The sequence below is a fragment of the Falco biarmicus genome, chromosome 10, assembly GCF_023638135.1.
Source record: "Falco biarmicus isolate bFalBia1 chromosome 10, bFalBia1.pri, whole genome shotgun sequence".
Classification (NCBI taxonomy): Eukaryota; Metazoa; Chordata; class Aves; order Falconiformes; family Falconidae; genus Falco; species Falco biarmicus.
The window spans coordinates 34,711,134-34,737,585 of record NC_079297.1 but is presented as its reverse complement, the minus strand read 5'-3'; the positions used below and the strand labels follow the sequence as shown (position 1 = coordinate 34,737,585).

Sequence of the window (26,452 nt, the reverse complement as noted above, 5' to 3'; positions counted from 1 at the left end):
GTTCTGGTTCAGGTTACCAGTCATTTACCCTTAGTAATGCTTTATGGTCCTAGTACCACTACATAGTATTCTTAAAGCAATCTTTTTTAAAAATAAAAGGGTAAGACTGAAGACAAATTCCTTAATTCTGAAGAAATTCCTTCAGTTCTGAAGAAAACTGCTTGAAGGCCTGCCTTTCTTCCTCCTGCCATTGCAGACATTTTCAGCTGGCAGGGCTGGTTTTCAGCTATAGAAATGTCTCCAGATAACTGAACTGAATATTTTTTATGATGAGTACTCCCTCCATCATACAAATGCTTGTCATTTTTTTAATACAGAACCTACTTGCACATAAATATGCTGTGTTCAAATGCTTTATGACTATTTACTGCTTGCTATAAAAGAAGACGGGCTCAGAAGACTGCCATGCCTTCCCACAGCAGGGCAGAGACCGTACAGCCTTGGTTCACCTTATTTTGTTGAGAGAGAGAGAGAGAGAAGGAAACAATTATGTGGGTTTATTCAGTAAGAAAGGGCAGAAAGGCTCTTCGTTTTGTTGCCACAACAATGGCATTTGAAAAAGTAATAATATAAAAAAACCCTCCTAAAATTGGCAGCTCACAGAATATTACACAAAAATCAAACAGCAAAAGAATTCACTGAAATTAGAGCCGAGGTGCGGCTTTTCTCTGCACACCCAAGTTTTGCAACCTAATGTTTCTAAAGACAGACACCAGTGTCACTGAGCTGTGAACTCCAACATATGTGGCTTTATGTGGAGAAAGGTGTAACATTCAAGGTCCTTTCACAGCTTTGGAAAAGCTCTCTGCCATTCAGTAAATGCCACACTCCCAAAAGCCTCACTGATGGTATATTACAGAAACCAGCAAGCCTGAAATAACTGTGATATCCTTCAACACTTAACATCATACAAACTTAACTGTACAATCAAGCTTTCCCTGTCATCTCCTTGACTGTTTCCCTGCCCTCTGCAAATAAAACCATTGCCTCTTGGGTGTTCTGCATCCCATCCTGTCTGATCCTTTCATCCTACCTGCATCTTCCTTACAGCACTGCTCACCCCCCCTCCTCTGTTCAGAAAGGAGTAAAAAACAAAAAGGGGAGGGGGGGCACAAAACCCATTCAAACTTTCAAATCATATCTATTTGCCTTAATTAAAAAAAAAAAATAATCATATTCACCCTTCCTCTTTCTGGACATCAGCAATTCCTAAAACTCTGATCACACCCTTCGTATGAATTATCTTCACCAATGATTTTAACAGAAGTCCACCAAAGATGGACGTTTACTTGTCATTATTCTTAAAATCCCTTTGTCCTGTACATGACAATCTTCACCAGAATCCTCTGTGTCACACATTTACAGAACATTGCCTGTCAAAATTACAAAGGAAGCCAATCAAAGCTGACGGCATATGTTCTAAAAAACGGCAGCATTTGTTACAAACCAAACTGGAAAGCCAAAAGGTTGTCAAGCAAATGCAGAAGGTGAAACTGCTGCTCTTCATAATGATTCACATATGATGTAAGGGAATGCTAACCCTAAACCAGGCATTTCTGGGAACTGAGAGTCATCAGCCCACAGCAGCTGGCCAGTGCTACATTGTGATAAAGCACTTCTCTACAGAGCCCCTTGCTCTGCCCAAAAGGCTGTTTGCAGATAGCTGCATAACTCAACAGAGATGTTCTGCCGACAGTCTGGCCATGCTATATAACCTGCTGGTTTGGCACTTGATGGGTGAGCGTGCTTGTGATAAAAATCCTCAGATGCCTCTTTTCTTGCTCTGCAAGTTTCTCTACTTCTAACAGTTTCAATCTGTCTAAATTTATCTGGTAGAAAACTGTTCAACGTGAAGGTCAGGAAAGCAAAGAGGTAAATCAATCTAAGCGTGAAGGATCAACACATCCACACCTTCCCGCGCGCTGCACCCTTCTTGACTTACGCTGTAACTCTAGCTTTTATAATTGAAAACAAATTACCTTACTTCTATCAAAGCTCCTTTTCTATTAATCGTTCACCTGGCTAAATTCAAGTTACTCTGCTTATACAGTAAAGAAATTATGTGTGTTATAACACCATCTCCCTGCTAAACTAACTGCTCACTGACAAAGTAGGCATCTGCCACTTGGCTGTAAGACACCTGGTTGCTTGGGATAAGCCAAAGAGGTTAAAAAATGCTGGCCACAGGTGCTTGTCTGTTCTGAAGCTTGTGTCTCAGGTCTTGCAATTATTTCCACTAGCTGACATAATTACAGTGGATGCAAAGGTTAACCCCATGCCTACTTGAAGACCTCAGTATCCCAAGACATTACATCTCCAGTAAACAACGACTCCAGTTGTGTCATTCTAATAAAATGTCTGAAGTAATTGCAGCGCGTGATGGGACAAGGCAGCAACAAACATGTGTCATCAAGACTGTTGGCAGAATACAATAATAACTAAACGAGTAAAAGGATAGAGAATGCTGCAGAATTAGAAGCAATTTCCCTTATCAGCTTTTTCTAGTAGGATTCCCTCAGGGACTTGGAGAAATTAAAAACTGTGATCGTGCTTGTGAAAAACAGAGGTAAGAACATGGATATCCCTGGCTGACATTTTCAACATCCAACCTATTGGGTTTTGGAAGGGTTCAATTCTGGATCCTTTTCTCAAGCAAGCAGGTAACAGCACAAGCTGTCTCGGTAAGGGTTTCAGAGTGTAAACAAGAAAACACAGATTTGCCAACAACAGTATTACAGCAGAGAAGGAAGCCCAGATGTATCTTGATGCTAAATGGAAAGATCGCAGGAAAGGAAAGTCTCAGACCCACTGCTCCAATAATATTTCTACTACAGTCCACAAAGAGCTCTCCGAGTCATTTTGTGAAAATGAAATACCGCTGTTGTCTTGTGGGTTGTTTGGTTTGTGGTTTTTTGGTTTTAAACAGAATGTTTATGAAATGTTTTTGAATTGTTATTGCTCATTGCGGGATGACTGCATTTTCCTGCAGAGCAGTACGAGATGTGTTTATTCAGGAGAGGCACAGGGTGCACACACTGCCATGCAGTACGGTATCACAGCAGTTACCGACCCCGGCTCCCTGGCTCTGCACTACAGACACTGGCAGTAACTTAGCTGAGGGCCATGAAGCCTGATGTAGGGCAACCGATGATGTGTAAGGGTACCACAGGATAGAAATACACCTCGCTCCTGAATCTTTCAACAGATAAGCAACAGAAAGCAGGAATTTTAGTGTTGTTGAACCCTACTTCAAGTTCACAGCTCTCATGTAGGCAATGTTGCTTCTAAGTCGGTCAGCCTTGCACCAAAAGAACTGCAATAGCAGGATTCCTCTAAAGTACAAGAAAACTAAGGGTAGAAATGCATTTTCCACACATATTCCTTATTAACCAGAAGGGATCCATGCTTAGTTCTGAAGTTTCAGAGGCACTTGCTAAATAATTAGATGAAGCTTTGTGTGATGACAGATTTCTTCAGGAGACCAGCCTGATCACTGCAACAGCAGCCCCAGGTTTTCATCACAGCATGACGATACAAGCAGGCATAACGGCAGAATATCACAAACATGACAGCACTACTCCAGATGTCCAGTGACTACAATCATCAGTGTGTTTTTATTACCTTTGTATTGACCAGCCTTTAAAAAGCTTCCCAAGAACAAATGAATGAAAATAAGGCCCGTACACCACATGCAAGATTTGTATTATTGCAGTCATCTGGGGAAGGGAAAAGATAGAAAGATAAAATAGAAGGTGTAGAAATGAGAACTCAGCTCTCTTGATTCCTGCCCTGATATCTCATATACAAGGCTGTTCTGCTCTCAAATAGCTGTAGCTACAGGCTGCTTCAGCACGAAATGGCTGTCTCCATCACTCCCTTAGCTGGGTAAAGTTGTGCACAACACAAACTTAAGGGAGTAAGTTCAAGCCCTAAAATCCTTTTGCCAATGAAGATTGTGCAAGCCTAAGATAACACTGTGTTGCAGTTTTCAGCCTGCTATTAGCTGGCTGGGAGATGAATGGGAAAGAAGCTAGTTAAACTGACAGAGATGATGCCTAACATTGATTTTTCAATTGATTTCACTAAATTGTTGTCCACACAAACCCCAGTATGGACATTTCTGAATTGGTTAAAATTGACTTATAATGATTTAGTTCATGTTGACTCTTTATTTACTCAGGTTGTGGCCACAGTAGGGAAAAAAAAAAGAAAAAAGAAAAAGTGTTCTTTGAGTCAGAAAACAGCAACATGTCCTGTGAAACGTCTTAACAAGAACAAAGTTGTCCAATATATGTTTTTATCAACATCAAGGTTTAGGGATTTGTCAAAGACAAGATGTAAAGCCACGGGAATGCTCACGTAATTGCAAAAGACTCAGACTGTATTTTAAAGAAAATAACCCATTTCATCTTGAAGTTACTTCTCAGCTGAGGCAGGGATGCCAAATGTGTGCACTCACAGCTGTTTGCTTCAGTTGGTCCATTTTATTCTGTATATACTAGATAATCAGTGCTTGTGCTGGCAGCTATCACACTCAGATGAAGGACAGGTGCTTCTTCAAATACCTTCACTTTGTTTCCAAGTGCTCAACCACCAGGAGACGCTTACGCTGACTTAATATGCAATGACTGCTTTGAACAGCAGCCACCCTGTAACACACAGAAGTCCAGTTATATCATAACATAACACCAAAGCCAACTTTACAACTCACTTCCAGAGTTAGGACAGCCGCCAGGAAAGAGCTGTTGGCTCATGTCAGGCTACACAGGAACCTCGGTGCCAACACTAGGCTCCAAACCACCCCAGCACGGGAACAGCACCTTGACTGTTCACTAGTGGAAGGTGGCTCAAGAACCGCAGGTCTACCTTTGAGTCCTACAGCAGCATAAACCAATTTCATAAGAGTTGTGGAGCACCAGGAGAGGACTGCGCACCAATATAAACTGGCTTAAGCAGAACCCCACCTTCACTGGAATCAGGGCATGTCTGGAGCCAGAACATCCGCATTCCTCATGGGAAGATTTAAAGGCAGATGGTTGTGGATCAGTGTGAGTTTATTAACTGATAGACATGCTCTGTGCTGACAATTGTATTGAAAAAGAAAAAAAACAGGCACTTGCCCTTTGACAGCAGTTAAACCTTTACAAACCTAGCTCTTGACACAGGCCCAAACATCTGAATTTGCTCATTTCTTTTTGACTTTGAAATACCCTCTATACAGATGTATTTGCCTTCATAATTGCAGATGCGAAATTAAAATCTTCTTCCCCTTCCCTGGACAATCACATTTTTCTCTTCTGCACAGTTTATAGGAGCTCACTCTTTGATATTTTTTTAATAACTTGTGTTGTGTCTGGCGCTTTGGGGAGTGCCTACGACAGAAAGCACTTTATTACTTCTCTGTTTGAGTTCACTGCAGAGGGCTCACCAGGCCCTATCACTGAAAGGGCGAATCTAGGCAGCAATTTAATCAAGCAGTGATTGAAAAATTAAAGGTAGCAGTGATTAATATGGATTTAGGACTTCTTTTGTTTGAATGGGTTTTAGCTAGAGAACATGGCAGTTGGGTGGGGAGTTTTCCCCTCTGAAACAGAAAGGCGGGTGAGAGGGGGAACACAAAGGAAACCTCTAGGCAGATCAATTGTCTCCTCTTCATATTTAAATAAAAGCCAAGGAAAGAGGTTACACAGTGTATATTATTATCCTTTGGTAAATACCCGTGTGTAATTTCAGCAATTGCAAGCACACCTCTGTGTATAAGCAACGATCCAGCTATAGAAACTTGGCTTGGACCAGCCCTAGGAGGGAAAAATTCCACCCAAGACACAAACAAACCTTGAGATTTAATCATCAGCCTGGCTTATTAAGAAATAGGGACTTTTTAGTAACTAGGAGAGCATACTCTAAACATACATGGAGAAAGGGTGTTTTACATTTAAGACAGAGGGACTAAAACCTTTGAAAGCTGATAACAAACAATGAAGGACTAACCTGCTACACAGACAAATTGAATCTGAAGGTCCAGTGTAGAAGCTGTGTTCATGTCTCTGGTTAGAGGAAAAGGGACTTACACACATATATACACACACATGTACTTATATCTCCCTTGCAGAAATTTGGGTATGCATTCACTGCTCCCTTGCACATTCTGCAACCTTTTACAACAGTGAAGGAAGTGGAACATGCCACCATGGTTTGCAGCAGATTTCAAATCAAGTCTTTACATGGTAAAATGCCTCCATCAGTCAACCTAGCTAGGGTTATAGGGATGACAGTACTTTCATCAAACCTTTTTGTATTGCCCCCATTTGCAAGTTACTACTGTTAATTTATAGAGTAAATTCATACTAAAGCTGGCTCCAAGTTACTCTAACTTCCTGTAAACACCTTTAGGCATGCACTGACTTCAACTTAAGCAGTCTACAGCACTTCGGATCATCTGAGAAATAAGTACAAGTCAAGATAACAACAGCGATGCAAAATCTGGTTCTGCTCGATTATGAATACTTAAAAAAAAAAAAGAAAGAAAGAAAAGTCTTAGCCAAACTGACCAAGTTGCATACGATACTGGCCTTAAGTTCTTTGCCAGCAACAAATAATTCCTGCCTAAGCATCTTCGCAAAAAAAGTCACACACCTCATCTTCCATAAAGTGTTGAAAAAATTAAAAGAAAACACAAAAAAAGCACAGGCAAACAAAGAAGATTATTTGCAAACAAAGAAGCCTTGTCTGAATGAGGATTACCAGAGCTTGCACTTCAGCTAATAGACTTATTTTTCCCAAAAGACTTCTTTTTCCCTTTTCCTTTTTTCATGCTTGGCCAGAGTAGGTGATTCACATTTTCCCCAGATGTCTCTTGTCCTAGCATGCAGAAAACATCTTCATAAGAAGTTGCTTCAGCAGAAATCTAAAGCTTATATTCTAAGCACTTAGATTAACAAAAAGAAAGGTTACCTATAAAATGGCTTCAGAGAAGTATGTTTGTATGCCACTTCAGATGATTTTTGCTAACCACCACATACAATTGCCTTGTTCCCAAAGGATTCGTATAATTTAAGTATGGGGTGCCTGAAAGAGAGTGCTGGAAGTTGGATACCCAGTAATTCAATCCCACATGCCCCTGGGCACAAACATAATTGTATTATAAAGTAGCTCTGCCAAAAATGAAAACAATTAAAGCACAATACATATTTTACTGCTTACAGTTAAGAGTGGTTTCATTTTTCATGCTTATTCATACCACTAAACACAAAATAGAACAATTCAATGAACCCTGCTTGGAAATACAGTAATGAGATACTGCAACGTCATGTGTGTACCAGAGACATTAGATAGTCAGAATCAAAGCTTTGCCAGTTCTGGCAAGAAAGCTCTAATTTGTTCAGTCCTTTTTAACCATTTTGTAAAACTGTTAAATCAACATTTTTACCACTGAGCATACCTATGGATTTAAATTCTGCACGAGCCCAGACAAGGGGAAAGAACTCCGAGTGTGCTGCAGTTTCTCCTCTCTTCCGCATCTGAGTGTCCTATGAGAGAGGCTGAAGTAAAGCAAAATCTGTTTGTGCTGCTCATGGCTGAGGTTAGTCAGAACAATAACCCCAAAATACAAGACTTAAATACACAACTTCATCACATAAAGGATCCTGACAGAGACTGGGAAGACAAAGCCAAGGCAAACACAGTCACCATTTAAAGAATAAAAGGTATAAAGAACAATGTATGGTAGAGCAGCAGAGAAATGGGTATCGCAGCAATGTCCAGGATTCCTACTGAGACCTTTAGTCCAAGGAAGTCTCATAAGCCAATGTTTTTCAGAGTAGCCTCAGATTCTGTCAAGTATCAAATGCTTTCCAGTTTTGTAAATGCCAGGCACTTTAGCTGATGCCCAGGAGAGGTTCCACGTGATCAGCATCTCTTAAAGTCTTGGGAAATGTCTGCCTCCTAATGCAAGACACTTCTGAAAATGCTGAACTGTAGTTCTCTGAGTGTCAGTCTCTGCAAACTGAGTATGAAAATATTCTCCCACCACAAGAAGAGTAGCATACAGCTACCTTGCTGTTTGCAAAGCTTTTGAAAGGGCAGAATAATCAACACTATATTAAAAAACCAAAATCATTACTGCTACCTACATGCCTCACAGCAGTACAGCCCACTTCCAACACCTCTAGGGACTGCCTCTTCCTAAAAGGAATGAATATTCAAAATAATGAATGGCCAAAAAAGAAACCTAAAGAGAGCAATGGAAGACACAGATCTGGTTGAAAAAGAACCACAAAGAGTTACAAGGAAATCCAAGTTCCTACTACTGCCACTACCAAAGAAGTAGCTGCCTCATTAATATGCAGTGGCAACTCGCCAACAAGTGCAGAAATTTCTTTTGCTGCTGAATCACAAAGGCTTGACGAACTTATAGGGCACTTCATTTCCTGGCAGATTGAACCAGTTACCTACAGAGTATTGCCATCACAGCTTCTAACACACAGTAACTCTGCAAGTCTACTGTCATGCACAGCAACGGACTTCACATTAAAGCAGTGCAGAGTATTATCCTTTTATTTTTCTGCAGTCAACCTTTACCCTTAATGAGATTATTTTTTTTAACCACCGCTTCCTTTTTCTCTTTCCACCTTTGCTCCGCAGGACAGCGAGCACAGGCAGCACAGATCGCCTGATACGATGCTTTCAGTGTCAGTCTTACTGTCCCATTACATGGCAGAGTTTAATGTGCACACGCTGGGTCTGTCAACCTGGCAGTGACTCCACTGCTCTTCAGCACAGCTCTGCCAAGCAGCCTGCGGGCCTGATGTGTCCTCCCTCCTTTCTCTGTGCTTTGCTCAAAACGGGTCTTCTGTTCCCCACCCCCAAATACCCTTTCTCAGCCCCCTAGGGCTCAAAGGGGGAGCCACGTTATTTGTTCTCAGCCCAGCAGTCTGCATTACTGCTTCAGTATGAAAAACTACAGCTACGGTATGGTGTAAATTGTTACTATCACTCCCTTCCTCTCATAAAGCAGCCACTGCCAATACCAGACTGCTGTGCTTCATGCATAATTCATCAGGTTCCTTAATGTGCAAAGCTCTCCTCTGCACTAAAGTTATCTGGGGGAAAAAAAGCGTCTGTCCAGCCCCTGCTTGAAATATTAAGAGACACCTGAATTTTAAAGTGTCTCTTGGCTTCTTTAATTCACCATAAAAACATAAGCATCAGCGATATCCCTACAACCGCAAGGTCCAGGATGAGACAGAGCCAGAGAAGGTCACAGGGATGTAAGACTGAGCTCTGCCATAGGAAATACAGCTGTGGCCGTACTGCCTGGCACTTGATACTGTTAAAAAACAATCCTTCATAAAAGCCCTAAGCCTGAAAGCTTTTGCTGTCAAGATACACAGGGCAAAGGAGAGAGCAATGCACTCCTGGCAGCATGCTCTGTGTTTTTCCAAAGGCTCCAGCAGAAAAATGTTGTCATGCAGAGGTACTGCATGACAGTACTGTGCACATAAAGACCCCCATGAACTTTTAAGTATTTTTAGCCTTTGGTAGTCTCAGATTGCTTTTGGACACTTGCTAACCACCCATGCAGCCAACTGACAATTTCTGACTGCCTCCTTCTAACTTGCCTGTTCTACTCAAGCCAAACAGCACATGATCTTCATGCCCACCCTCACACGCAAACAGCCCTCCCATTCCCTTCAACAGCAAAAGCCTCGAGCTTCCTCCCATTCTTCATCTAACACCTCTTCCACATCTCCCCTTCAAACGCATTTCCCCCAAAATCCCTAAATATTCTGTCTCCTCCCAGTTGCTGCAGAAAATTTGAGGCTGTGGGATGACATGGATGGGACAGCTATGCTAAGCCCTATTTCACCCCTACCCCATGCCCTTAAATTTCCATCGCTCCAGGATCAGCATGTAATACGTTAAACTATTTAGCATTCTATTATTCACCATAAATGATACTGCACACATCTTACCAGCACTGCAGTTCGGGCTGCTGGCAGAAAGGCATTCCTGGCTGGGATCTATGGCCTCAGGTACGCAGGCGGACAGACCAGCTGCTAATACCAGTCTCTTTCAGCCGCTAAAAGCTAGTAGCGCCGACACCACTCCGTAAACATGAGGCTCACATACACCCATTGACACTGCCTTCACATGCCACCCTGTTGCAGAGGCAAGACCAACAGTCAAAGACAACTCCTGCTGGAGATCCATGGATCAGAAACCACTAGCAATTGAGAGAGTAAAGGTGTACACAGAGTGAAGGACTGCATAAATCACACCAGGGCTTCCATTCCTCCCTGATTCAATGAATAATGACTCAAAACTGGCGCGTTTTCAGCTGCACACACCTCCCAATGACTCTTCTCCAGTCTCTTAATCTGCCCTGGTTCAACCTGCCCCCACCCCTTCCTTTGTAATTGTAAAGCTAGGTCATTTTGGCTTACACCTAATAGGGACAGGTTTGTTGATGCCAGCTGAAGACAAGAAGCAAGGCTCTTCCAAAGCTAAGGCAGTTTCTCAGTTTCTGCCTGTTGTTAAACAGTCCTCTTCACATTTTTCCTGCAGCAAATAACTGTAAGAAATGTTCACACAACAACAGGGTGGGGAAAAAAAACCAACACCAAGATGAAAAAGTAACATGACATCTATTTCTACAGTAGTGAAACAATTACCAACTAATAAGAACCAAACAAACCAAGCAGGACGCAAACACAAGGAAACATTTTATAATAAAGCTTCCTGCTCACTGAAGTGGCAAAGAGATGCATGGCTATTTCCCTTTAGAACTGTAAAAAAAATATATATCTACTTACAGCAGGCTGTAAAAGAGTTCACTGGTTTGTAAAGTTTTGGTTTTGTCCTGATACTTCTAATTCAGGCCATAGCTGCAGTTTAGTTTGATATCCAGAAGTGCACTGAATGCAAGAGCTTACTGCCTTCTCCCCTCCACAGCAATGCAACAAATTCAAGTAGGAGAGGGCAGACAGGAGCCTAATGAACAGCAAGACCTCCAACTGCTGTAACGAGCCATGATGAGACACAGCTGCTTCAAGGCAGAGAACAGCTGTGGGGTTGTGCTACTTCTGAGAGGAGTGAATTTTTGCTTTTTATCTTGCTCAAACCATACTGATAATATACATATAACATACATAACCAAGAAAGAACCTCCAGTCAAAACTCCACTTGACAAAGAGATTTCAAAAACAGTGATGTGGCAGAAGTCACCACCAGATAGACGGTACAAAGTGCCCACTGTGCCTGTTAATACAGTATATCCCCTTCAGTACCCTGTATGCAGTTACATTGTGCAATTCAGCAAAACTAACTTCCAGTGCAACAACGCAGGCACAGGAAGTCTGCTACACACTGCTACAGCATTTCAATCAGGCTAACATAGCCAGTTTTTTAGGAAACAAAGTTACCCAGAAGAAGTATGTTACTACCACAACCATGCTACTCCCCATGTCTCAGGCTTGAAGAAATCTAAGCATCATACTAGGCAGACATGACCTTTCTGCCTGGCTACAGCAACCTCTCTTCCTTTTCCAAACAGCTAAATCTCATACCATACAAACGAGCACTGGACTTTCCCTTTTTCTGTGGTTTATTTCCGTCCAGGGCTTCTTGTCCCCCTTCCACAAGGAATGGGAAGCCCAGAAACCATGTACTAAGCACCAATGGTCCTACTCACCTCTTGTAATCTTCCTAATTGCTTTTACTCCTCCCCTTCTTACATTTTTCCTTGCACAGTTCCTCTCAGTCTGTAGCTCCAGAAACCACACCTCCAGCTTTCTCCTGGCATGTTCCTCCTCTTTGGCAGTTTGCAGCCCCAGTTCTCATCAGCTAACTGGTTCCAGCTGGGGGGCTAGCAAAGCCCATCCTTGACCATTTATGGTTCACCACGCTCTCTATACTCAATAAGCCCAGCAGAGAAAACAACACTGGGATTTGGTTCATCTTATTACAAATACGAGAAAGGAAACCTTCAGAGACTTGGACCATACTTACACAGTTATAACCCATCACCAGCCTAAAGCCCACATGAAATAGTGCAGTACTCTGTTTTAAGCTGACAAGAACGGTCTAGAGCACGTGTTATGAGGAGTAGTTGAGGGAACTGGGGTTATTTAGCCTGGAGTAAAAGGAGGTTCAGTGGAGACCTTAATTACTCTCTACAACTACCTGAAAGGAAGTTGTAGCAAGGTGGGTGTCGGTCACTTTTCCCAAGTAACCAACAATAAGAGAAAATAGCCTCAAGTTGAACCAGGGGAGGTTTAGATCTAATATTAGAAAAATTTCTTCACCAAAAAGGTTGTCAAGCACTGGAACAGGCTGCCCAGGGAAGTGGTTGAGTCACCATCCCTGGAGGTATCTAAAAGATGTGCAGATGTGGTATGTAGGGAGATGGCTTAGTGGTGGACTTGGCAGTGTTAGGTTAATGGTTGGACTTAATGATCTTAAGGGCTTTTTCTAACCTAAATAATTCTATGATTCTATGAAAGTCATATACCCTTGCATGAGGTGCAGCAATGTTGGAGAGGCTGGCCTGACCACACAGGCTTGGGAATGAGCAGATAGGAAGAGCCTGATCCTTTGGACCCATGGAGCTTTGCTCAGTTAGTGAGCATGAAAAGTTGATTTCTTTTGCTGCCAGCCATCCTGCACTTGAAAGATGGGGATGCCACCTAGAAACGTCTGCAGGTGAGAATGTATATTGCTTTACAGACAGACTGTCTAAGTCTGGGACTGGCTCTAGGCTGAGCATATGGTCCCCATAACATACATAAGAACCAGCTACTGCCCAGAGGAAGGAAGGTGACTTAAGCCAGAATAAGAAAGCTGCAATGCCACCGAGCGATTTTGTGCCCTGTGGAGGTAGAGTTCATTTTAGGCAATTATATCATATACTCCCTACCAACTGTTCTCCTCAATGGTGATGGGCTGCAGTCCATTCTAATAAAGACAATGAAAGTGATCTGGACACTGGTGTGATTCCAGGAATAAATTCCCACCTCCCGAAAGGCTGGAACAGTCTAGCAAAGAAGGGCATCACACAGCACATATGGCATGCCAGGAGGGGAGAGCTGGAGCCAATCTATTGCATCACCTATGGAAGAAAAAAGAAAAGGAGCACAAAAAAGGAAGAAACAGCTTGTTAGAAAGATGCAAGACAACATTTCATGTTGTTTAGGATGACCTATTGGGCAGTGTAGGTATGACGAAAGCAGTGTCTTTGTGCCCCCTCTTTTCCTTAAAAAAAGTCAAGAAACAGTAAAAAAAGTTACCTGTGTTGCAAGCCTGGTAAGTTGTTTCAAGCATAGACTGAAATAGAGATACTTGTCTGATTCTTCAGAGGCGTTACATCTCTACTGCTAATGGATGCTAAGTTACACTCATTGCACCTCTATTCAAATCAGAATTCATAAGGTCAGATAAGGTTCCAGATCTCCATAGTTCTACTGGCCTCCACCAGGCTTTAAGAAAGTTATATCAACATGCACCATGTGAGAATTTGGCTTTGCCTGAGCATATATGTGCAGGTGAAAATAAAAGGAGATGATACATTTGAAACTAGTAGATGCCTGACAGATGTATTAACTTGCTTTGCGGGGAATTGGATGACCTCCTTTTCTACTGTGTCTGATCTCCGTAATGCCAGGGGAGCAGCAAGTGTGCACAGAGATCATACTAGGCTTAGATGCAGGAGGAAATCAATACCCACACCCTGCCCTGGCCAGCCACGGGGAGCCGTGAGAGGCAACGTGTCATTCAGCAGGTGAGTGTCCGCAGGGCTCCGGAGCCAGTGCTCACCTTGGACCGGAGCTCACTTTCACCAGCTGTGATGCAATCACAGGACACCTTGCTCATATTTGCTTTCCTGAGCCATTCCGTGCCCTTACGTGGCCAGTCTTCAGAATTTAATTCTCAACATAATTCTCTTCTACTTATATATATAGGTCCCATTCCTACAGCCCTGCAATCACATGGGAAACAAGGCTTTGGATCTGAGTTTTATCTAAATTTAACCTATTCTGAAAAAGGGCCTTAGCAAGCACTACATTTTTTTTTCCCCTGATTTTCCTTTGCATTTCCAGGTTTACATAAAGGTGCCTCAGTGGAAACTTGAATTGAGTTCTCTGTTTCTAAATCCTGACTTATAAAATTCAGTGCTTCTTAATTCGTGTGCCTTTTTCCCATATGCCCCAGTCTCAGTGTTTTTCTTTACAAAACCCTGTCATAGAAAAAGAATACATTCACCCAGATCATGCCGAGTTCTCCGAGGTTGGTACTAAGTCCTAAGGGAGACTAGCTTGTTCATTTCTTTTTGCCAAGTGTAAGTTACATTAAATATGCTGGACCTGTGCAGGTTTCTGCTAAGATGCCTCTGGAAAACTGAAATTCATTTGTCTTTTAAATGGCTGGAAATATTCATAAGTATAAATCATTCCCCCTTCCTCACTCACCCCACAAACTTCATATATTATATAAACATATGGATATTAAAATTATACGTAACTTGTAAAGTAAGTGCTATCTGCCTTTGAGACATTGGGCAGGTAAATTACAGCCTCAGAGTCTAAGGAAAAGATTTGGGGACCATTTGATATATGGTGCCATGAACATCAAAAGCAGAATAAATTAAAGCTGAGGTAATTTTAAAAGTTGGATACTCTCCAATTCCTCTGCAAGAAAGTCAGATGGAACAAGGGCACTGGAACAGAGTGTCCCAGTGGGAACTGAAAGCAGAAAAGGCTTGGACACAGAATCTGCATTTAGTTTATTATTTTGTTGGTACTTAAACTGTCTATCTAACTTGGCTTTCTGCCTCCTTAAATTAAAACGGCACAATTTTACAACCTTAGTGCTTTGCCCTGTCTCTAGAGATCGCTTGTAAACATTTACACCCTTCTGAGATCTAACAGAACACAGAAACATGGGGCCTGCAGCTTTTTAAGGTGACAATGATAACAGAAAAGGAAAAAGCAGTGCTTTGGTAATACTGATCTTGCCTTTTGTTAAACTCTTAACATTTCCAAATAACTGCCAAAACTAATTGAATGTCTTTAACATATAATGTATTGGCAGTTTTATATACATCCATATGCAATCTAGTCTGTACCGGTGCTGTGTGTAGGGTGCTGAGTTGCCGTGATGCAAACAGGATGGCACTCAAGTTCCGAGAGCCCTGGCCATCAAGCAGCCCTCCCACAATGCCCACTGCAGGGCACAACTGGGCAGCACCCCTTCCAGTAGCATAGGCACTGCTGGGACCTAACTGGTCCTGGAGCACTGCACACCATTTTGAATTTCTCTGTCCTCACTTGGTCTGCTTGACACTTAACCCTGCGCACTCCAAATAGCTTTGCTGACTTTTGTGTTTTGAGTTGCAGTCCATGTGCTCAGGGGAATTACTGAGCATAAGGTCAAAGCTGTTTCGCTTTTTCCAGCATAAGTGCCTTTATCCCTTTCCACCTTGCCCTTTCGTACTTCCATGTGGCAGAAGGCAGGGATGCAGATGAGGATTAACTTGTATTTAATGTGTGAAAAGATCCAAAGCCTTCTCTTTATAGACAGTTCTGCAAAAAGACCAAAAGGCTTCTAAATGAAAAAAAGGCAGGTTTTGCTAAAGTATAGAATAGAACATTTAAATTCAAGAACCTAAAAACCCAAAAACAAACTATTGCAGAGAGAAGAGAAATGAAAACGGGTTATAACCGATACTCCCATCACCCGTGGTCTCCTTACAAGTGGGTCCTTGCCCCCAAGCTTTATTCCTGTCATCAGTCACTTTCTGCAGCAAACTATGCCCACACCTTAAGAAGTCCTTAAGGAACATGGTTCTTAAGTTTTCTCTGTCCCCTGAGTGGCTGCTCTCAGCTCCATGTGGTGACACTCCCACCTCCCACATGTAATGTCTCTGAAAGTCCCCTCCCTTGCTCCTTCTCAGCTGGTGTCCAGGCAAGGTGTGATTTCCCTCCCTTGCCTGAGGGGTTGCCCTGACTCAACCAAGCCACTTACAAGAACACAGGCAAAATACTTGAGACTGAACAGGTCAACACACAGCCTGTCACAAAGCATGTTCGCCAGGCTGTTATCCTGGGAAATTAATAGGAAGTCTTGACTGCTTCTTTCAAACTGTCAAGAGTGTACTGTGCAGCCGTCAGCATTCAGGGGTCTTTTTTTGCAAATAGAAATACAACAAAAATCCAAATAAATGCAACCCGTGGGATCTGAATATGTTGCCATCCAATGTCTTTGTTTTTAATGATGTGGTATAGCCTATGACAACTTTTATTTCCCCAGTGAGCGCTGCCTGGACCTCATCACCATGACCTTCTCCATTGGTTTAATAGCTCTGCAATTTATGGCAGTAATAGATCGTGCTGCTGGCAACCAATGTGGAAACTCGTAACTATTATCTGCAGAGCATGTATGGATACAAGGAAATTACAGCCACAGTTTTAAAAGACCGAAGCAACGACAGACTGCATTTTTGAGCCCCCCTAGCAGTACTGCGGGCCTGTTTGGGATGCACATGTTTCTTTCAGGCTTGGAAAGTCTCACTTTTTCTATGGCTCCATTATTTGGTGCCTAGAAATCAGGAGCCCAGTGCTGTGCCCTACTACCAGGTATCCTGCACCAGTGTTGCTGATAGGCTCTGCTGAATAGCTACATCCAGCACATGGAAGCCACTGCACAGAATGTGACAGCTGTAGCCAGCAGCCAGGTGTGACTTCATGGGACTCAAAATGCAACCTCACATTGAAACCTTCCTCTTCTCATGAGGCCAAGGAGCAGAGGAGTAAGTTGCCTTTCTTGTGTGCCTCAGCATGCAAGAAGCTCTACATGGGGCAATAAAGAAAGTAGAGAAGCCTTTTCTGTGGAAATGATGATGTTACTTCATTGTGATTGGTTTTGCAAGCTACATGGCACCTTTGATACAAGAAAGCACTTAAGCAGGGGCAAGGGTCTGCACAGAAGTGGTAAGAGAAACAGGTGAGAATGCTTAAATCACAGCAGTATCTTAATTCTGAATTGCCAGGGGAGGAAAAGGAGGGCTATCAAGCATAGTGCTAGGCTCGATGATACAAGGAAACCCTATTGCCTGACCAGGTGAGAAAATCTGTTGACTTTAGGTATGATATTTTCTCAGTGGTAGAGCAGTATGTAATACTCCGAGTAGGTTAGCATATATAATCCAAAACCACTTTTCTCCCCATCTGCAGGTTCAGTGAAGCTTGTAAAGGATTCCATATAAGTAATTTTAAATATTCATGCAGTGCTCATCAACCATGCATCCCAGTAAACCTACAAGGACAACCTTGGGCTTTCTAGGCAATTCCTTTACAAAAATAGTACTTTTGCATGTAAACGTTTGCCTGCGTGCTGCAATGACAGCATATGCTGCTGCTTGCAACATTAAACATTATTCAAAGGAACAACGTTCACGCTATTAACACAACAGCACACAAACTATGAAACGCCTTATCCACTCTCCTAGAGCCAAGTGGAATACAGTAGTCTGTTATCCCTTTCCCTGAAGTGTCTTGTCAAACAACATCATTTTAATACCATCTCCCCCTTCTGCTTATCACATCCAAATAATACTCTGCAACGATATTCCCTGATCCTCAACAGGACTTATTTTGTCAAGTCTGCATCTTCTGCTGAGAGCTGGAGATGCCAACATTGTCCCGCATCTCATCTCTAGTGCCTTGCTATAGAGAGAAAAGTATTTTCCTTAGGGATAGAATTACCTATTCTCAGCCTGACAGTAACAGCTATCACTGTACTGCATTGAGTAAATTACATCAACTTGAACTAGACAAGAGATGTATCTCGAAATATGAAAAAAAGCACCCACCTCTTCAGCTTTTTTTTTTTTTTTTCCAAAATCCATTTTCCCCACATCACACTGGGAACACACTGGAAGCAAACAGAAAATGACTGCAACAGGGCATCAGCTAAAAACTGTAATTTGGATCTTCTCCTTTGCATAGGACCTGCTACTAGATATTAGCTATCCAGAAGTTATTTCAACCCAAAGAGTTCAGTCTTGTATGTCTGAATTTTTTAATTTTCATTTTATCTTGATGTGTCTTAAGCATTTTGTTGCTCATTTCTTTTCCATCAGGTCTGGTCAATCTGTGGCCCAATCTGAAGCTCACTGAAGCCTGTCTCATGATATTAGAAGACCGTCACGTGATGATACGCAGTGGGAAGGAAACAGCCCATGCAATGCAATACATGGAATTATTTTACTGAACTGTCTGTCCACATACAAAATACAAAACAAAAAAATCTAGCAGCGTGTTTCATATATTTCACCTCTTCAACTATATAAAAAATAATTCTTCTCGATTTCTATTGTTAGTATCAGATAATTTGTAAGTTATTTGTAAAGATTAGATAATAAAACCACTAACATCAGAAAAACAAGTATTTAGAACAAGTATTTCAAATTGAGAGAAACCGCTACTAGCAAGAAGACTTCAGAGAGATCTGAATATCTCTTTTGGCTCTCAGGTTCTATTTTTCTACCTTTCTCAGTCTTGCATAATGAGATTTGAAGGTGCATTTGGTATTAACTGCTCTTTAAGGTCTTACCTGCAGGTGAAAATCTGCTCTTGAGACAGATATTACCGATGTTTAATTCATTGTTGAGGAAAAGGAGCCACGTGTTTTGTGAACCTCTGAAAGTATATGGATAATGCCTCTCATTTCCAATAGGTCAAGTTAAAAACAGTAAGGGTGCATGGTTTTCTGTGCATCTACAAAAATACTTTTCTTCTACAAGCACTGAAAATAATGTCCTTTCTTTCCTCACTAGCCCCATACTTGAAGAAGAATAGAGAAAAATACTAATGATCGTAATTTTAAAAAATGAATGTTTACTCATTCAACCAAAATTAGTAAGTATGCTCCATACAAACAGGCACATTAACGACAAGGGCTATTTTGTCTAAATATTCTGCTTCTAGTAGAACCACACTCGATTTAATAAGCTCTGCTTCAAAACAAGGGACTGCCAGGGGTCAGCCAAGCTCACTCCTGAGCAAACTATAAATGGTCTGAATAAATGAGATTAAAGTTTACTCTTAAAGCAAGCAAAAGAAATGAGATACCAGCACTGTCCAACTCCATTCAATCTTCCATCAAGTATGAAGAACTTCATCTCAGGCACAGGATGTGTTTGAGCACTTCAGGATTGTTTTCTATTACTTAAAAAGATGTTATTTCAGAGCTTTTGGTTTGGTTATAATATCAGTTGTTCCGATAACCACAAACTTCAGTTAATTTATTTTGCTAATAACCCCATCCCTTTCAGTATGACAGACTGGGCCTGGTACTCATCTCTACTACATTACTGAACTTGATGTGGCAAAAAAGCAAAGGGAATAATTCAAGTTTTATGTAAATACTGTAATGAAGGAAGGAAAAAACCCATGCTTCACTTTATTCCTTCCCTAAAATGGAAATTGAGATTGCCTTACTGCTTTGTTTCACACCCTCATCGCTGATGACTCGGCCTGCACAGATTTGGCAACAATCTTAATGAATTAGCAGTCTATACCTACACCAAACTGGAACTGAGAGGGGGGGGGTGCAAAGACATAAAATATAGCTGTTCCGGGATATTTTCAATATTACAGTGTTATAGCAGCAAGGGAAAGTTCTGTAAAATGTAATAGACCATTATCACTGACCTACCAAGGAAAGATTTTCAGAGACAAATTGTAATATTCCTTTTGCAAACTCCTGCCACTGCCAAACCAAGTGGTTCCCAAACTATGGTACACAAACAGGAATCAGGATGACCAACTGCTCTTGGGAAGACTGGGTACTGCCTGAACAACTAGCTATCTGCCCTGTACATGGGCTGATACGGAGTCAAAAGCTATTTGCAGCCACTTCTGCTGTCACTGCCACATGGTACCCCATCATCTCCACTTTTGGTGTCTCAGCAAGCTTGGTATACAAAAAACTCAGGCTATACTGTTAGTAGTGGGATGTAAGGATATTTAAGCAGCGGCTCCTGACCCCTAAAAGGCAGATTTAGGTATGAGGAGAAGTTTGGTTACGCTGACTGGTAACACAATTGAATGGAGACAGCTCCTGCATGCCGGTAGCTGCCCAGGCAAAACCAAGCCTTGTGATACAGAAAAAGGAGTGTACTGTGATGTGGCACAGACATGGTCTGAATGGCGAAAGTCCTAGAATTTATAGGTAAAGCAGCTGATTCTCCTGGTGCTCTGCAAGAAGTCTTTGCTCCTTCTCCAGCATCAGGAGGAGAAGTCCGTAGCTGTACAAAATAGGATGGCAGTGTCCTGTGGAAGCTGACTTACCCAGACTCTTACTCTTCTATGATTAAACAGTTTAGCAGTAGCAAGCCAATGCCTGCACTTTGCAATGACGGGTTTACAAAACAACTGATCGTGAATTTTAATCCAATGGCACTAAGCAGAGCTAACATTATTTAAGAGAGCAGGGTTTTTACATTCTCATAGCTTGCCAACAAGGACACTGCGCCAAGATCAACAGTAAAGACCATGCTCTTCACAACACAAACCAAATCTTTTGTAGTCCTTGGCCCCAGAATCTGCAATTCCCTTCCCACAAACACAATCAAAACTAAGAATATGTAGTCCTGGTATCTAAAGAACTACTCTGTCCTATGGTGTAAATTCCACAGCTACAAGAAAGCCAAATCAAACCAAAACAATACTGCCCCCCCCACTCTTTCCCATCAGGATTGCTGTGGAAACCTTTCCAAGAGCGTGTACTTACCATACAACCAAATGTATGTCAGGTAACAACCTCTCCAGTTGTGAGTTATTCATACGTAAAGTTGCCACAGCAGAGCACCACATTAGTTCTGCTCTATTTCAGCAGTCACTAACTAACGCAGAGGTGACGGCATCAGAACAAATACCTGAAAAGAGCAGGACTGAGGGAAGCCAAATTCATTTGTGTTTTGAGAAAAGTCCTTGCCTCAGCCAAAGCACAAATGAACCAGGGCTGAATTATGACACTGAGTATAAATTTTTTTAAAATGAAATAGTTCTGCAACAATTTGCTTGAGCAGATGATTTTAGGCTTTGAGGGAGTCTTGGTACATAGGAACATAACAGTCCATCAATTTGGGGAAAAGGGGAGGTATTATAGGACAAAACAGCAAGAACAATACAGACCCCGTGGGCTGAAAGGAGTTTTCAGGGAACACTTGATAACAACTTAGTCGCACTCATGTCCTTCAGAAAACCTCTCTGAGCAATGCCTGTTACCACTGATAAAGGGGAATGTATTCACTATCCTTTAAATAAAAGGCATTTTGTTTTACTCTTCCTGATTGCTTTTCCTCTGTTGTCAGTACAATGAGAAAGCACAACAGCTTTCCTACTGTAAAGCTGCTCATTGTTGCCTGCACCTTTTCAAGGGAAGACAGAACTGATACAAAACCACAGTGAACTATCTCAGGCTTCTATAGAGCTACTAGGCACACACTGGTATGAGATAACCCTAAATGGGAGTGCTTTATAAAAAGGTGATGCAATTGTAGCAGACTAAATACAGGAATTGCTTATGTAGAATCTGCATTTTTTTCCTCCTATTAAAGAAACACTGCACTGTCTCAAAACATAGTTCTTCCAAACTGAAACTGCCACCACAGAACACCTCTTTTAAAAACAATTTTCCCAAGCAAGCTTTTTTGATGGGTGTCCTTGAAATGTTGCAAACAACTGCAGCATTAAAATGATCACTTGGCAGCTTACTGTTGTTCGGTGAACGTCTCCCTGAGCCAGCTCCTGTTTTGTTTTCTTCTCCCTTTTACAATGAGCTCATACAGCATCTCAGAAACTCAGAATCTCAGAAACTGTAGCATGGAACTGCAGTTCCAAGGGTTTTCCCCCCCCAAGACAAGAGAGGTCTTTGCTTGAGATGTACTTAAATACTCCATCCAACTTAACTCCACTACAGTTCAGGTGTGAAAGCAAGCATACCTGTATCAGAGGGTTATGAAACTACCATTCTTTGAGACTAGAGCAAAGTCTAGGCTTCCAATGCTCCAGAAATCTGAATCTGATGGTGCCTCCTCTCTTAATTTGCACTACATGAGCTCTGATACCGTGAAGTGAGAGCAGCAAATCACTTGTCTTCTTTAAATGAAACAACCACAAAAGCCTTTGCTTCATTTCCTTTACAGTAGTTAAGGCTAGGCCATACAGAAAACAGGTCCACCCTCATTGCTTACAGCTATTTATCAGGAAATGGTTTTGTCCCCTTAAACGTGTTTATCTGCTTCTGCTATTTACCTACTCACTGAATTTACACTGAGCTTTTGAAAAAATCTCTCCTTGACTCTCCACAATTCGATTCTGTCAGTAATAACTAACCAAGCCAAAACATTGCTGAAAAATCTATCAAATATAATGTGTGTCTTTTCCACTTGCCTAGTTCCATCCTACTACTACTGGGTAACATGAAATACACTTTTCAGAAACGAGCCAGCCACATCTTCAGTGTTCAACTTCACCCTTACATGGAATATACCAGTCCTTACCATTTACTTCCGAGACTTTCAAGCGTGTAGGTGGCAAAGAGAATGGGGCACCCACACCAGTGATTGCCTCTGGCTTTCACCAGCAGAGGTGTGTCAGCTCTGCAGGAAAGTCCACATGGGAAGCTTTCAGGACCACCAGACCCATTTCTTGGGTTTCCACTGTTGAAGACGCAATGCAAATAGTTAAACAGAAATGGTGGTTCTGAGATATGTTCTGCATACATGATAGTGTGTGTGCTACAATATAAAAGTTTTATTGGCACTTGTTAAGGATGACGTACGTAACTTGGTGTGGATGTAAAACTTTAGCAAATAAAACTTGTGGCCATAAACTTCTGCTAATAAAAATCTTCTATGCCATATCATCAAATATTTGTTCTTTCTCTAATTATCTAGAAATACAGTAATATGATGAATAGGTAGATACAGATATTAGGCCAGTATGAGGTACTTCTAACTGTGGTAAATCACAAGATATAAACATGTCCAAATCTGACGGGCAGTAAGTTACGACGGTTTAAAAATTATCATGGTCAACAGATCTCTGATTATCACACAGGAGTTGTTGCCTGCTGGTTAATTGGTGTGTTCTCACCAAGCTAGCCCATAGCTTACAGGCATTTTGGAATGGTCTAAAACACCCTAGAGAAGGACAACTACTGCTGCTGGAAAAGCACTCTCCACTGCAACACACAGGCCAGGAGAGCTCCGTTAGCCCTTCGTGCAGAGGCTAATGTCTTCAGAGCTGAAGAACCTGCTTTACATCCTGCTGCCTCCGCTTGGTGCTTTATATGCACAGCTGGCTAACGACCATGTTGTATTATGTATAAAGCCATTTACTATGATATGCTTGTGTTGTTAATATGCTGTAGAGTATTTTTGCTCTGTTTAAGGGGTAACTCTGGGAAACATTAATGCTGGATGGTATGAAAACAAGGGCAATTCCAGTCCAGACGGCAAGAAGAAATCCGCAAAGTAGCCAAACATTTCCATCTGCTCAGTGAACAAAGAGACTTTCATGCCTCCATTTACGCCTTCTGCTGTGAGCTGCCATCACAGTGTGAAAGGAATCCTCCTTGTATTCATAGGAGCCACGCTGCCGAATACTGCTAGTGATACTTCCTTTGGGTGGCCTCCATGCTCCTTGTTCCTCAGTCTGAGCATGAAGCTTTTAGGCTCTTTTGGCTAGTGCTAGCCCCTTTGCAACTTCCCCCAGAGCAGACACTGAATAGAAGGAGCCCTCTGCTACACCCAAAAAAAAAACCATTCAGAAATGGTCTGAAGGGACAAACTAGGTTTTGAGAGTTTGGTGCTGGTAATTGCACTCTCTTCCCAAACCATCAACTTATCACACACTTCTTGAAAGTGTAAAACAGTAAAGAAACCTTTGCTTCAGTTTGTCCTGCACAATCAAATAGTTTCTGGAGCATCCTCATCCTAAGAGGCCCTTGTCAGCTCAATATAAAAGCAACGATGTTCAGAAAGTATTATAAGCCTGTAACATTCTCACTACAATTTGTAATTACAACCAACTTTTCCAACCTTTTTTTACTGGTTTTGTACCTTCACTAATGTATCTCTAGAATATTTGGCTTAAAGAGCCTGTAAGAGACTTCAAAATACCGAAAAGCACCATAAAGGCACTTCAGAGAAAGTCTTTAGTGACCTTATTCATTAAATTATGGTTGGTATTTAAAATGCAGGGATCCATTAATGCCTCTGCCAGCATACACATGCAGTGCACAGTTCTGTTGCTCACACAGTCAACACCTGAGTGAGAGTTCTAGGTCATTTACCCTGTTAGTATCAAACAGCACAGTACAAACTGCACTTGGTAAAACTTCCCAGCTATTTCCTTGCCTTCCTCTTTTCCATCTTTCTGAGCAGGATTGTTTTCCAGAATGAGCATAACAACAGGGATAGAGGAGCTGTGGCTCCCTGGAGTGGCCAATCTGCTATATCACTGATGTTACAAAGATGATTTGGCTCACCTTACTGTTTTCTACCTCAACAGAGGATGCCCACAGCGTCTCTGGACTCCTCCAATGCATCACCTCTCTGCTGGCACTGAGGGATGCCGAAACTTGCACCACAATATGGAAATGAAATGTTACATCGGGTGACTCACATCAAGGCTTAGTTCATGCAAAATGCTTAAGTCCCTTAGTCTCATTTTAATGAACAGGTAGTGTTTCCTGGGATGCTCAGATATTGCCAAATGCTCAGTAGCCTTGTCACCCCTTGCTGTAGTGTCCTTGTTACCATTTGCAGCACTGACAAGGTCAATGATTGACTGCAATAATTGCAATGTGCTGCACATGAAGGCCATTCAACAATTTCATCTCATTCAGAGGGAAACCACCTGTTAATGTTTCTGCAGGGTCTCCATTATTCCTTCATGTCCCTGGATCTCTGCTTCTTTCCAGATAATTGTGCTCTGCTTGAATTAATCTGTTCAATAATTCTTCTGTTGACTTGGGCTGCTGATACATCTGCCCTGTTCATGACAACTTTAAAGATGATTCTCCCCTGCTATAGTTCTGCAAAAGCAGGAATGGGTTTACACGCTAGGCTCCCAGATACCGCAGTGGGAGATACAGCACGCTACAGCCTGAATCCCCGTTCAGCATGTTTGCCAGCAAGATGATTTTCTTAGACAGCTAGGAACAGACAAAGAATGCCTGGCATGTGTTAATCCTTATCAGGGGAAGACAGACTAAAATGTGTTTGTTTATAACAGTGTTAAAATTTGCTAACGTATTACAATAAGCAGGTAAAAAGAAAAGGCTCTCAAAAAATCTGGTTGTCCTTTCATGGAAAAGGGAGGAGAGAATCTAAATTAAAATAGGTATGTTTTCATACACAGAAAACAACACAGTGTGAAGAGCTGTGGTACTTACCTATGAATAACATCCCCAGAAGCAGGCTACGCTTTATGACGTTACTCTTGCTCTGAGGGCAGGGGAAGCTTGTTACCATTTTGTGTGGAGTTGTGAGGAGTTTTTCTTTGGAGTCTTCTCACTCACCGATCCTAACCTATGTAACAATCACTATGAGGTTGCACTCATAATCGGGACACAAACAGCATTAATGGGCAAAAGAAGTTCATATGCCACAGATAAGATCTGAAGGATGCACAAAGCATTTGTTTTTTATGTATGTTTTGCATCTCTCATTATACTTACACACACTGATGACAATAATGGCATACATGCTTATACTTTTAGGCTGTGACAATTCACCCCTAAAGAAATTAAGGCCAATGCTTCAGTCAAAAGCATTCTATAAACTCTACTACAAGATTTGTCAGAAGAGTCTAAAAGCCGTTGCTCTTTGCAACATTTTATTTATGAAAGTGTTCTGGTGATGCAGATTGATTTTCTTGGACCCATATTTTGGTATCTTAATTGCCTGGAAGTGGAGAGTGCTAGTACACTGATTAATGACATGAAAGTTTCTCTAGTTACACTACTGTTTCACTCAGCACTTCTCTCTATTCTGTACTGATAATCCCCAAAGGTCCCCTCAATGAACCACAAACAGCATTCCTACATGGACTTGCCCTCACAGGACTTTCTTCTCTCTCCTCCATGAGTGATTACAAAATGCCAATTGTAAAGCTGATATGCAAGCCAGAATCCAGGCTAGGTCCAGCTTCAGCAGGATACCAGACTGACAGAAGAGCTTGTCTAGAAAAAGCGTTGAAGATCTATCAAGTGTTAGAATAAGTAACTGACAAAATGCAAAACTGTTGATTCCAGTATTTTGAGGTTTTGCCTTTATGTTAAATTGCAACCATAAAGTCAATCACCATAAAATTTATTGGGGCAGTTACCAGACATTTAGTTTTCTATGTACATATTGTAGATTCAGAATGGTTTTGACAGC

At 41.7% G+C, this 26,452-nt stretch overlaps 1 protein-coding gene and 1 long non-coding RNA gene across 6 annotated transcripts in view; one reads left to right on the top strand and one right to left on the bottom strand.

The window, feature by feature from the left end:
• TSPAN4 (tetraspanin 4) overlaps positions 1-26,452 on the bottom strand; it is a 436,281-nt gene that overhangs the window by 94,284 nt on the left and 315,545 nt on the right. The window lies entirely within an intron of this gene.
• LOC130156077 (uncharacterized) lies at positions 1,649-18,310 on the top strand. The gene is made up of 3 exons (XR_008824309.1): positions 1,649-1,737; positions 16,306-16,998; positions 18,137-18,310. It is a non-coding gene; the product is annotated as an uncharacterized LOC130156077 (long non-coding RNA).